Source organism: Capra hircus, chromosome 26 (assembly GCF_001704415.2).
Source record: "Capra hircus breed San Clemente chromosome 26, ASM170441v1, whole genome shotgun sequence".
Classification (NCBI taxonomy): domain Eukaryota; kingdom Metazoa; phylum Chordata; class Mammalia; order Artiodactyla; family Bovidae; genus Capra; species Capra hircus.
This window is the reverse complement of record NC_030833.1, coordinates 17340831-17353208: the sequence shown is the minus strand read 5'-3', so window position 1 is coordinate 17353208 and position 12378 is coordinate 17340831. Positions and strand designations below refer to the sequence as shown.

The following is a 12378-nucleotide window of genomic DNA, read 5'->3' as shown; positions in this document are numbered from 1 at the left end:
CTAGCTAAAGTTCTTCCATGGTTAACAGGCGATCAATAATTATACCTGCACTGTTCCCCAAGATCGCTACGAGGGGACATGCAGAAGGGGGTTTACCATTTTACAGGTTTGACAGACACATAAATTTGAAATCTGATCCTTAGCAACCAAGATTTATCAAACGCCTTGATGTCCTTGGCGGGGGGGGAGGGGGGAGGCAATATAAACACCAAGAACGATTTCCTTCATAACCACGATCCCAAAGAATCGTCTCTAAAATTACTTAAAATCACAGTAATGGAAGCGTTTGGAAGAGGGTTTAAAGTCACTACAGTAAACATGAAACACGAACACAGTCAACTTGGAGAGGAAAGGAGAAACAGACGCCGAGTCCATGAGGGGTGGCCGAGCAGGTGGGGCTTAGCTGCTGTTCACACGGGGAGACCCGGCCGGAGGCCTAAGTTCTGCGGCTCTCTAGGGACCTCTCAGGAGGCGCGGCCCCCACGGCCACCGGCGACCCCTCCGCCGCCTCCTGCCCGGGCGGCCGGGGACTGATGGCCGGGAGGCAGAGAGAGGAGGGAACGCCTCCACCAAGCGCTCGCCTAACTCCCTCGAGGAGCCAGGCCAGGGAGCCGCCCCGGGACGTGCAGGATGGCGCAGGAGGTGGCAAGCCCGCCGTGCCGCCACCGCGACTCCCCAGTGCCCCTCTAGGGTACTTACCCCACTGATCCGAGCCTCAGGCCACACCCCTAAACAAGCCGCTGGAACTACTGCTCAGGGATCAACTTCTCCATAGAGGGGCCCCGCAGACCTGGAAATGCGGGGGCGGTGGGGACAGCAGTGGGAACAGGGCCAACAGCACGCTCCCTCCGCCGCGGCTGCCCCAAGCCCCCGCGGAGCTGACACATCAACAAAGATGGCGGCGACGCCGAAGCCGGCCCGGCTACAGCTGAGGGGGCGGGGCTCCCCGGAGGAGCCAATCAACGAGGCGAAGGCGTCGTGACGCAACGCACCTTGGGCCTGGGGAACCTGTCTGCAGTGGGCGGGGCCGACGCTCCGCGGTCTCCAGCTCGGCGAGCGTCCTGCCCGGGCACTTCGTCTTCGGAGCTCGCCACCCCTTGGCCATCCTGGCGAGCCGGCTGTCCTGCCTCGCTAGACCGGCCCTACCTCTCACGCCCCTCCCCGATCCAAGTAGGTTATTGCTTCCTGTAGGACGTGCTCCTTGGAGCTGATCCCTCTTCACCCTTTGGCCCCTACTCATCTTACTCAGGAACTATAAAGAGAATTTTAAATTGTGACCTCCCAGCTCTGATGCGTTAGTCTGGCACCTGACGTGGGCGGAGTCAGCAGGAGCTGCCTACCTGCCCCTCAGACAATTCATCTCTGGGAGAGGCTCTGGGGGTTTCCATAACACCGCATTCATGCCCACCGCTTGGTACCTACTGCCATTGTTTAATAATAAACTGTCGGTGCGTTCCTCTCCAGTACCCGACTGTGAGCCTTGAGCACGGCAAATGTCATCACCCTAGCACGCAAAGTGGGGTTTGGCACGCCAGTGCTGCTCAATAATTAGCTATATATATATAGTGTACTGGGGGGAAAACGTATACTGAATACAGTCGCCTAGTCACGTCCGGAGAAGGTGAGCAGTTTCAGTCTGGAGGTTTTGCAAACCTACTCTGCCCAGTTTAGTGCTGCTCTTGGATTTAAGGCTTCTTACTGCACAACTCATGACTGAAAGAACAAAACCCCCCAAACAAACAAGAAGTCTTCGCTTAAAAAGCATTCAACACTGTGTAACTCTATTCCTCTTTCCAACAGGAAATGGCACCTCCCTCCTTCAATGAAGATACTGGTTAAAACACATTATGCAGTTAAAGTGTGACAGTAGAGAAATGACTTTCAAGCAATAAATTTACCAAACATTCCTGTTGTTTAGTCACTCAGTCGCGTCCGACTCTGTGATCCCATGGACTGTAGCCCAAGCCCAGCAGGCTTCTCCGTCCATGGGATTTCCCAGCAAGAATACTGGAGTGTTTCACCAGGCATTCCTATTGAGATGTTATTCCAAGGGGAAAAATATAAAAGAAACTTTAAGCTTTTTCAGTATGCTTATTGACAGTAATATTGACACATTTCTGAACTATATTAGTATAAAGCATGTATGTAATCCTTGGAATCAAGATTTTCAATATTGGAGAAAGGAAATACAAATATAAAAATCAAAGAAATTAAGTATAAAAACACTGCAATCCTAAATTTGAATTTAGAAACATCAGTATGAGTAAATTTGAAATTAGAAATTTCAGCATGAACTCATGATACATTTCATTTCCATTAAAAAGAAAAAAAAGGCTGTCTACTGAAAAGGCCTAGAATAATGATCAACCCAATGGACACCCCTATTGTCCAACCATCTCTAAATGTAATTTCCCACTAAAAGTAACCTAGGCTCCTCTAGGAACTCAAGAGCTAAATCTACAAGGGAAGAAATGTACAATAAAATTTAGGATATTTTGGTTATACCAAAAAGTAAAGATCAAAGGAGTTGTGTCAAAAAGATTTGAGCCAATTTAAAGGTGTTCCCCATGCAGAGAAGACAATTTTAGCATTTAAAAGTAACAACAAATGAGACAAATCTACCAGTTTAAAAAGTAATGAGTGTGTTGATTTTTTAAAAATGGTATTGGTCACCTTTGCTGCTACTGCTGCTAAGTCACTTCAGTCGTGTCTGACTCTGTGCAACCCCAGAGACGGCAGCCCACCAGGCTCCTCCGTCCCTGGGATTCTCCAGGCAAGAACACTGGAGTGGGTTGCTATTTCCTTCTCCAATGCATGAAAGTGAAGTCGCTCAGTCATGTCAGACCCTCAGCGACCCCATGGACTGCAGCCTACCAGGCTCCTCCATCCATGGGATTTTCCAGGCAAGAGTACTGGAGTGGGGTGCCATTGCGGATTCCAATAAATCATCACATTTTGAAAATTAAAAAAATCAAACATCCTGCCTTTTCTGTTACAAACTGAATCTCAAATAGTTGATGGAGAAAGTTTTTCTTTGTGGACTTTCAGGTAACAAATGCGGAGAAAAAGACTATTATCATTTTAGAAACACTTCCCTGGTAATTTAGACAGTAAAGAATCTGCCTGCAATGCAGGAGACCTGGGTTCAATCCCTGGATCAGGAAGATTCCTTGGAGATGGGAATGGCAACCCATTCCAGTGTTCTTGCCTAGAAAATTGCATGGGCAGATGAGCCTCGGGGGCTAGGGTCCATGGGGTCACAAAGAGTTGGACACTGAGTCACTAACACTTTCACTTTCAATGAAATAATGTACCTAGATAATGATCACCAGTGAATCCAGAATCATATGGAAAGCTGGCTGGAAACTTTAGAGTGTATATCCCCCCAAAGAGAAATGACTAGATATTAAGTGTCTTCTGAGTGAAGCAACAGAGGAACACGATACCACCACCAGGGAGGTATTCTTGCCAGAGAGAATGTAATCAACAGAATTGTGAGGAAAACTGCCATTCCTTCAATATATAAGTTGCAAGAAGATGAAAAGATTAAAAGAGAAATCTCTTTTTAAAATACATCACTGAATGCAAATATAGGATCTGATTTGACCATACATATTAAAAGTCATTTGAGACTACCTCAGAAATTGTAAATACTAACTTTATGATATTATGAAATTATTTTTAAAGACGGGATAAATTTGGGTGATGTTTTTCAGAAGTTAAGATCTTTTAAATATACATACATAAATATATATGGATGTAAAGATACAATATACCAGAAAGAAAGAACATAGTTCAAAAAATAAAAACAATCACATTGATGGGGGGTATGTCAAAGAAGAACAAAACATAACTGAAAGAGTTGCCAATAGTCAAAGCTGGAACAATTTGAGCAAGGAAATAAAGGAGTGTTGGATTATAACCCAGGGCATAAAATGAATATCTGAGTCTCTATTGATGTATGTATGATTGAATATGATTGAAACATCTACTTCTGCTTTATTGACTATGTCAAAGCCTTTGACTATGTGGATCACAACAAACTGGAAAATTCGGAAAGAGATGGGAATACCAGACCACCTGACCTGCTTCCTGAGAAATCTGTATGCAGGTCAAGAAGCAACAGTTAGAATTGGACATGGAACAACAGACTGGTTCCAAATCGGGAAAGGAGTATCTCAAGGCTGTATATTGTCACCCTGTTTATTTAACTTATATGCAGAGTACATCATGAGAAATGCTGGGCTGGATGAAGCACAAGCTGGAATCAAGATTGCCAGGAGAAGTATTAATAACCTTAGATATGCAGATGACACCACCCTTATGGTAGAAAGTGAAGAGGAACTAAAAAGCCTCTTGATAAAAGTGAAAGAGGAGAGTGAAAAACTCGGCTTAAAACTCAACATTCAGAAAACTAAGATTATGGCATCCAGTCCCATCACTTCATGGCAAATAGATGGTTAAACAGTGGAAACTGTTATTTTTGGGGTCTCCCAAATCACTATAGCTGGTGACTGCAGCCATGAAATTAAAAGATGCTTACTCCTTGGAAGGAAAGCTATGATCAGCCTAGACAGCATATTAAAAAGCAGAGATAGTACTTTGCCAACAAAGGTCTGTCTAGTCAAAGCTATGGTTTTTGCAGTGGTCATGTATGCATGTGAGAGTTGGACTATAAAGCAAGCTGAGCGCCAAAGAATTGATGCTTTTGAACTATGATGTTGGAGAAGACTCTTGAGAGTCCCTTGGACTGCAAGGAGATCCAACCATTCTATCCTAAAGGAAATCAGCCCTGAATATTCATTGGAAGGACTGATGCTGAATCTGAAACCCCAATACTTTTACCACCTGATGTGAAGAACTGACTCACTGGAAAAGACCTTGATGCTGGGAAAGATGAAGGCAGAAGGAGAAGGGGACAACAGAGGATGAGATGGCTGGATGGCAGCACTGACTCTATGAATATGAGTTTGAGTAAGCTCTGGGAGTTGGTGATGGACAGGGAAGCCTGGTGTGCTGCAGTCCATGGGGTCACAAAGAGTCGGACACAACTGAGTGACTGAACTGACTGATGATTGAATATATTTAGTAAGTTGAAGAGGAGAGACAAATCTCCCATGCAAAAAAAATTTCAAATGATTTCTGTAGATACTCTACTTTTAAGGAAGAGGAGCATAATTCCCTTTGTTTAGGTGTAGACTGCACAAAATGACTTCTGTGTTCACGACATAAAGGAAGGGAAAAAATAACTTTATAGTAGAGAAACCTGATAAATACTAGCCAGGTGATCACAAAAAATAGCAATAGTCATGTTCAAAGAATGCTTGATGTGATGCTACAGAAATAACATTTTACCTCTGTAGTCTTTCTAATAACTACCCTCTTATTATGAGAAAACATCAATGGGGCATCCAACAAAAATGTCTCACCAGTACCCCTGGAGGCCATCAGTTCAGTTCAGTTCAGTCGCTCAGTCGTGTCCAACTCTTTGCAACCCCATGAATTGCAGCATGCCAGGCCTCCCTGTCCATCACCAACTCCCGGAGTTCACTCAGACTCACATCCATCGAGTCCATGATGCCATTCAGCCATCTCATTCTCGGTCGTCCCCTTCTCCTCCTGCCCCCAATCCCTCCCATCATCAGAGTCTTTTCCAATGACTCAGCTCTTCACATGAGGTGGCCCAAGTACTGGAGTTTCAGCTTTAGCATCATTCCCTCCAAAGAAATCCCAGGGCTGGAGGCCATGAAGACCATCAAAACCAGGGACTGAAAAACTGCCTGAGGAGACAAGACAACTAAATGATGTGTGTTATCCTGAATGGCACCCGGGCTAAGAAAAAGGACAATAGGTAAAAACTAAAACATTCTCAATAAAGCATGGACTTTAATAAAGCATTAATATTGGATCCTTGTGCTTCGTTGCCTCGGACTCTGCAACCCCATGGACTGTAGCTGGCCAGGCTACTCTGTCCATGGGATTCTCTAGCAGAATACTGGGATGGGTTGTCCCTTTCCTTCTCCAGGGGAACTTCCCAACCCAGGGATGGAACCCAGGTCTCCCACATTGCAGGCAGTTTCTTTACCCTCTGAGCTACCAGGGAAGTCCTCAGTCAGTCAGTTAGTTCAGTTGCTCAGTCGTGTCCGACTCTTTGCGACCCCATGAATCGCAGCACGGCAGGCCTCCCTGTCCATCACCAACTCCCGGAGTTCACTCAAACTCACGTCCATCGAGTCAGTGATGCCATCCAGCCATCTCATCCTCTGTCGTCCCCTTCTTCTCCTGCCCCCAATCCCTCCCAGCATCAGAGTCTTTTCCAATGAGTCAACTCTTCGCATGAGGTGGCCAAAGTGCTGGAATTTCAGCTTTAGCATCATTCCTTCCAAAGAAATCCCAGGGTTGATCTCCTTCAGAATGGACTGGTTGGATCTCCCTAAGTCCTAGTGGATCCTTAATTGTAACAGATGTATTCTACAAGTATGTTAATAATAGGGGAAACAATTTAGCTTATGTGGAAATTCTCCATAGTCTTGTGAATCCACTTATTCTTCTAAAACTGTTCTGAAAATAAAGATCTTAAATTGAAGAAAGTAGGGAAAACCACTAGACTATTCAGGTATGACCTAAATAAAATCCCTTATGAGTATACAGTGGAAGTGAGAAATAGATTTAAGGGACTAGATCTGATAGACAGAGTGCCTGATGAACTACGGACGGAGGTTCGTGACATTGTACAGGAGACAGGGATCAAAACCATCCCCATGGAAAAGAAATGCAAAAATGCAAAATGGTGTCTGAGGAGGCCTTACAAATAGCTGTGAAAAGAAGAGAAGCAAAAAGCAAAGGAGAAAAGGAAAGATATAAGCATCTGAATGCAGAGTTCCAAAGAATAGCAAGGAGAGATAAGAAAGCCTTCCTCAGCGATCAATGCAAAGAAATAGAGGAAAACAATAGAATGGGAAAGACTAGAGATCTCTTCAAGAAAATTAGAGATACCAAGGGAACATTTCATGCAAAGATGGGCTCAATAAAGGACAGAAATGGTAAGGACCTAACAGAAGCAGAAGATATTAAGAAGAGGTGGCAAGAATACACAGAAGAACTATACAAAAAAGATCTTCACAACCCAGATAATCACAATGGTGTGATCACTCACCTAGAGCCAGACATCCTGGAATGTGAAGTTAAGTGGGCCTTAAGAAGCATCTCTAGGAACAAAGCTAGTGGAGGTGATGGAATTCCAGTGGAGCTATTTCAAATCCTGAAAGATGATGCTGTGAAAGTGCTGCACTCAATATGCCAGCAAATTTGGAAAACTCAGCAGCGGCCACAGGACTGGAAAAGGTCAGTTTTCATTCCCATCCCAAAGAAAGGCAATGCCAAAGAATGCTCAAACTACCGCACAATTGCAGTCATCTCACGTGCTAGTAAAGTAATGCTCGAAATTCTCCAAGCCAGGCTTCAACAATACGTGAACCATGAACTTCCAGATGTTCAAGCTGGATTTAGAAAAAGCAGAGGAACTAGAGATCAAATTGCCAACATCCGCTGGATCATTGAAAAAGCAAGAAAGTTCCAGAAAAACATCTATTTCTTCTTTATTGACTATGCCAAAGCCTTGACTGTGTGGATCCCAACAAACTGTGGAAAATTCTGAAAGAGATGGGAATACCAGACCACCTGACCTGCCTCTTGAGAAACCTGTATGCAGGTCAGGAAGCAACAGTTAGAACTGGACATGGAACAACAGACTGGTTCCAAATAGGAAAAGGAGTACGTCAAGACTGTATATTGTCACCCTGCTTATTTAACTTCTATGCAGAGTACATCATGAGAAACGCTGGGCTGGAGGAAGCACAAGCTGGAATCAAGATAGCTGGGAGAAATATCAATCACCTCAGATATGCAGATGACACCACCCTTATGGCAGAAAGTGAAGAGGAACTAAAGAGCCTCTTGATGAAATTGAAAGAGGAGAGCGAAAATGTTGGTGTAAAACTCAACATTCAGAAAACTACAATCATGGTATCCAGTCCCATCACTTCATGGGAAATAGATGGGGAAACAGTGGAAACAGTGACAGAATTTATTTTGGGGGGGCTCTAAAATCACTGCAGATGGTGACTGTAGCCATGAAATTAAAAGATGCTTACTGCTTGGAAGGAAAGTTATGACCAACCTAGATGTCATACTCAAAAGCAGAGACATTACTTTGCCGACAAAAGTCCATCTAGTCAAGGCTATGGTTTTTCCAGTGGTCACGTATGGATGTTAGAGTTGGACTGTGAAGAAAGCTGAGTGCCGAACAATTGATGCTTTTGAAGTGTGGTGTTGGAGAAGACTCTTGAGAGGCCCATGGACTGCAAGGAGATCCAACCAGTCCATTCTAAAGGAGATCAGTCCTGGGTATTCTTTGGAAGGACTGATGCTAAAGCTGAAACACCAATACTTTGGCCACCTCATGCAAAGAGTTGACTCATTGGAAAAGACCCTGATGCTGGGAGGAATTGGGGGCAGGAGAAGGGGACTACAGAGGATGAGATGGCTGGATGGCATCACCGACTCGATGGACATGAGTTTGAGTGAACTCCAGAGTTGGTGATGGACAGGGAGACCTGGCGTGCTGCAATTCATGGGGTTGCAAAGAGTAGGACACGACTGAGCGACCTAACTGAACTGAAAAAGATAATAGTACACAAGTAGGAATGGCAACCCACTCCAGTACCCTTGCCTGGAAAATCCCATGGAAGGAGGAGCCTGGTAGGCTGCAGTCCATGGGGTTGCTAGGAGTCAGGCACAGCTGAGCGACTTCACTTTCACTTTTCACTTTCATGCATTGGAGAAGGAAACGGCAACCCACTCGTGTTCTTGCCTGGAGAATCCCAGGGACGGAGGAGCCTGGTGGGCTGCCCTCTCTGGGGTCTCACAGAGTTGGACACGACTGAAGCGGCTTAGCAGAAGCAGGAATTTGCTTCAGACAATCAACGGAGATTGTTGCATCAGTGGCAAACCGACTGATGCAGACAAGACAGACCTTAAATAGATACACTTGGAACTAGGTGATGGGTACATACAAGTAACGTTTTTCTTCTGAATTTTTTGTGAGAGTCATCGTTTAAAAAAACAAGTTTACAATTGTTCTTCTTTGAGAAACATCAACCTATAATGAAGTGCTCTAAGGGCAAACTGTGATCACCTGTACCTACTTTCCGCAAGCTCACAGAAGCAGGGATTGATTTGAAAACCTTTTTTAAGACTTTAAGTGGTTAATATGACCCAAGTGACCTTTGAGGTGACAAGGTTTGTATCTTTGCCTTTGGAATTTCCAGCAACTCCTTTCTAGAAGCTGAAACAGTAGGTACCTTCTGTTTCCGCAGAGGATCGCCCTGAGCCCGCAGCCTTTGTACCAGCCCCCACGAAGCTGCACCACCAGGCCCTGGGCACGCCTCCGCATGCACGCGGAGGATGCACGTGGACGCAGCGTGAGCACTTGGGCGTGGACTGCGCAGGCGCCACGCTGGCGCCAGGAGGGCCGGCTAGGCATCCGGAGCGAGGTGAGCTCTGAGTGCGCAACTGGGCGGCAGGGGACCTGGCACGGGCAAACGCCGCCACCACTACGAGGCTTCAGAGACGGGTCGGATCCACAGCCCTTTTGCCTTTTTCCAGGTCGGGGTTCCCAATGCGCACGGGGGAGCGAAAGGGGCGCTACATGAGGGCTGCCGAACTTCGGCCGTTGGGGGCCGGCCGTTGGGCGCTGGACGTTGAGGTCGGGCGTTGAGCGGGTATCAGGGGCCTGGAAGTGGAGAGAGTATCGAAGGTTGGAGAGGTCCTGAGAACTTGGGCGGGGAAGGCACGTCTCGGGTGGGAGGTTCTGGTTGGGGAAGATCGCATACTGGGGGGAGGGGCGAGAGATGTGAGAGTTGAGCTTTGGCCGTAAGGGGGACTTGCAGCAAGTTTGGAAAATAGTTCATACTTCCAGGCGTGACTCTCCAGAGTGCAAACTTCCGCTTGCATCCCCTTCAAGTACCCCTTTCCCCTTCTAGGAGAATCTGACTTGTGGATTCAGTGCTTTCATTTGACTCAAAGCTACAGTGCAAAAAATATTTTTTAGATTTTTACCCCCCGCCCCCTTCCTACCTCCTGTAAAAGGAAGGTGCATTGCAGCATTTACTTAGATATAGGTGAGGCAACCCTGATTCGTTTAACATGTGTCTGTAGCGTGTGTGCAGTGTGCCAGTCGCTTTTCTTGGTAATCAGGCCCTGCGATAAATTCGCTTGCCATTTTGGCCTCTGGAATTAAGGAACATGCCTCTGGTTGCCTTGTTGAGCCATCCGGGTATTGAATGCACAATTGCAAGGCCTAGGAACATGAGCTGAATTTTCATGTCAACTGTGTGAGGGCGCTGGTCCTTGTGGGTTTGGTTACTAAACCTTCTCAGGTCTTCTTTCCTTCTCTGTGGGAATAAAGAAATAGGACTACTTGAATTCTCAAATTATTTCTCTCTTGAGGGAGCAAACTAATTCTCCATGAGTGGAAGAAATTCTTTGAGTGTGGGAGTGCTACAAAAGTAAAGTAAAAATAATAGCTGCCTTTTAGGGGTTTAGTAAGCACCTGCCACGGTGCTAGGTGGTTGACATACAGCCTCATGTTTAATCCTCAGGATGATATTGTGAGGAAGTTACTGCTGCTGGCTAGACTTTATAGTCACTGAATCCTAGAAAGATGAAGTGATTTGCCTGAGCTGGCATACTGAATGAGGAAGATAAAACTGCTCGGACTTGTATTTGACGGACTTTAAACCTCACATTCCTGTGGAATCTTTGAGCTTCAGAGCTTGAAAAGTTGAATGTTTCTTTTGGGTAGCCATTCTCTCTGAATGCAAGGGGTTACCGGGAAGACAAAAGCAAAGAGAAAAGGGAAAAAGTGAGTTATCTGCTGCATGCACTTTCGGTATTTAGCTTCCTCGTGGCTCAGACCGTAAAGAATCCGCCTGCAGTGCTTCCATCCCTGGGTTAGGAAGATCTCCTGGAAGAGGGCATGGCAACCCACTCCAGTATTCTTACCTGGAGAATCCCATGGACAGAGGAGTCTGGCAGGCTACAGTCCATGGGTTCACAAAGGGTTGGAAACAACTGAGCGACTAAGCACAGCACACTGTGAATTTACTCTCACCTCTTGGCTGTGGTGTCCTGAAGAGAGGAGAGACCTTATGTCACGGTTTGCAGTGTATCCTGGGATGTTCCTGTCTTCATAGGAGAGGGGCTGGAGAATTCTAAGGAAATAAAAGAAAGTTTTTACCCTTGAAGATGTGTCCAGTCTTACTGAGATAAGTTCGTGAAGCATAGAGCTAATGGACAACACAAAACCAAGGCCTTATATTTGCCTATAGAACTGCAGAAGTTCGTTACTTTCATTCCACTGCTCTTCTGTTACATCAGTTCAGTTCAGTCGCTCAGTCATGTCCGACTCTTTGTGACCCCATGAATTGGTCTCCCTGTCCATCACCAACTCCCAGAGTTCACTCAAACTCATGTCCATCGAGTTGTTGATGGCATCCAGCCATCTCATCCTCTGTCTTCCCCTTCTCCTCCTGCCCCCAATCCCTCCCAGCATCAGAGTCTTTTCTAGTGAGTCAACTCTTTGCATGAGGTGGCCAAAGTATTGGAGTTTCAGCTTTAGCATCAGTCCTTCCAAAGAACACCCAGGACTGATGTCCTTTAGGATGAACTGGTTGGATCTCCTTGTAGTCCAAGGGACTCTCGAGAGTCTTCTCCAACACCACAGTTCAAAAGCATCAATTCTTTGGCGCTCAGCCTTCTTCACAGTCTAACTCTCACATCCATGCATGACTACTGGAAAAACCATAGCCTTGACTAGACAGACCTTTGTTGGCAAAGTAATGTCTCTGCTTTTGAATTATGTTATCTAGGTTGGTCATAACTTTTCTTCCAAGGAGTAAGCGTCTTTTAACTTCATGGCTGCAGTCACCATCTCCAGTGATTTTGGAGCCCCAAAAAATAAAGTCTGTCACTGTTTCCACTGTTTCCCCATCTATTTCCCATGAAGTGATGGGACCAGATGCCATGATCTTCATTTTCTGAATGTTGAGCTTTAAGCCAACTTTTTCACTCTCCTCTTTCACTTTCATCAAGAGGCTTTTTAGTTCCTCTTCACTTTCTGCCATAAGGGTGGTGTCATCTGCATATCTGAGGTGATTGATATTTTTCCCGGCAATCTTGATTCCAGCTTGTGCTTCCTCCAGCCCAGCGTTTCTCGTGATGTACTCTGCATAGAAGTTAAATAAGCAGGGTGACAATATACAGCCTTGACGTACTCCTTTTCCTATTTGGAACCAGTCTGTTGTTCCATGTCCATTC

The 12378-nt window shown here is 45.6% G+C and overlaps 1 protein-coding gene across 1 annotated transcript in view; it reads right to left on the bottom strand.

Annotated features, from left to right (window-relative positions):
- Positions 1-916, bottom strand: part of CCDC186 (coiled-coil domain containing 186) — a 40508-nt gene extending 39592 nt beyond the window's left edge. Inside the window, exon 1 of the mRNA XM_018041485.1 lies at positions 700-916. The gene's annotated coding sequence lies outside the window, so the exon portion shown is untranslated. The remainder of the gene's footprint in view (positions 1-699) is intronic.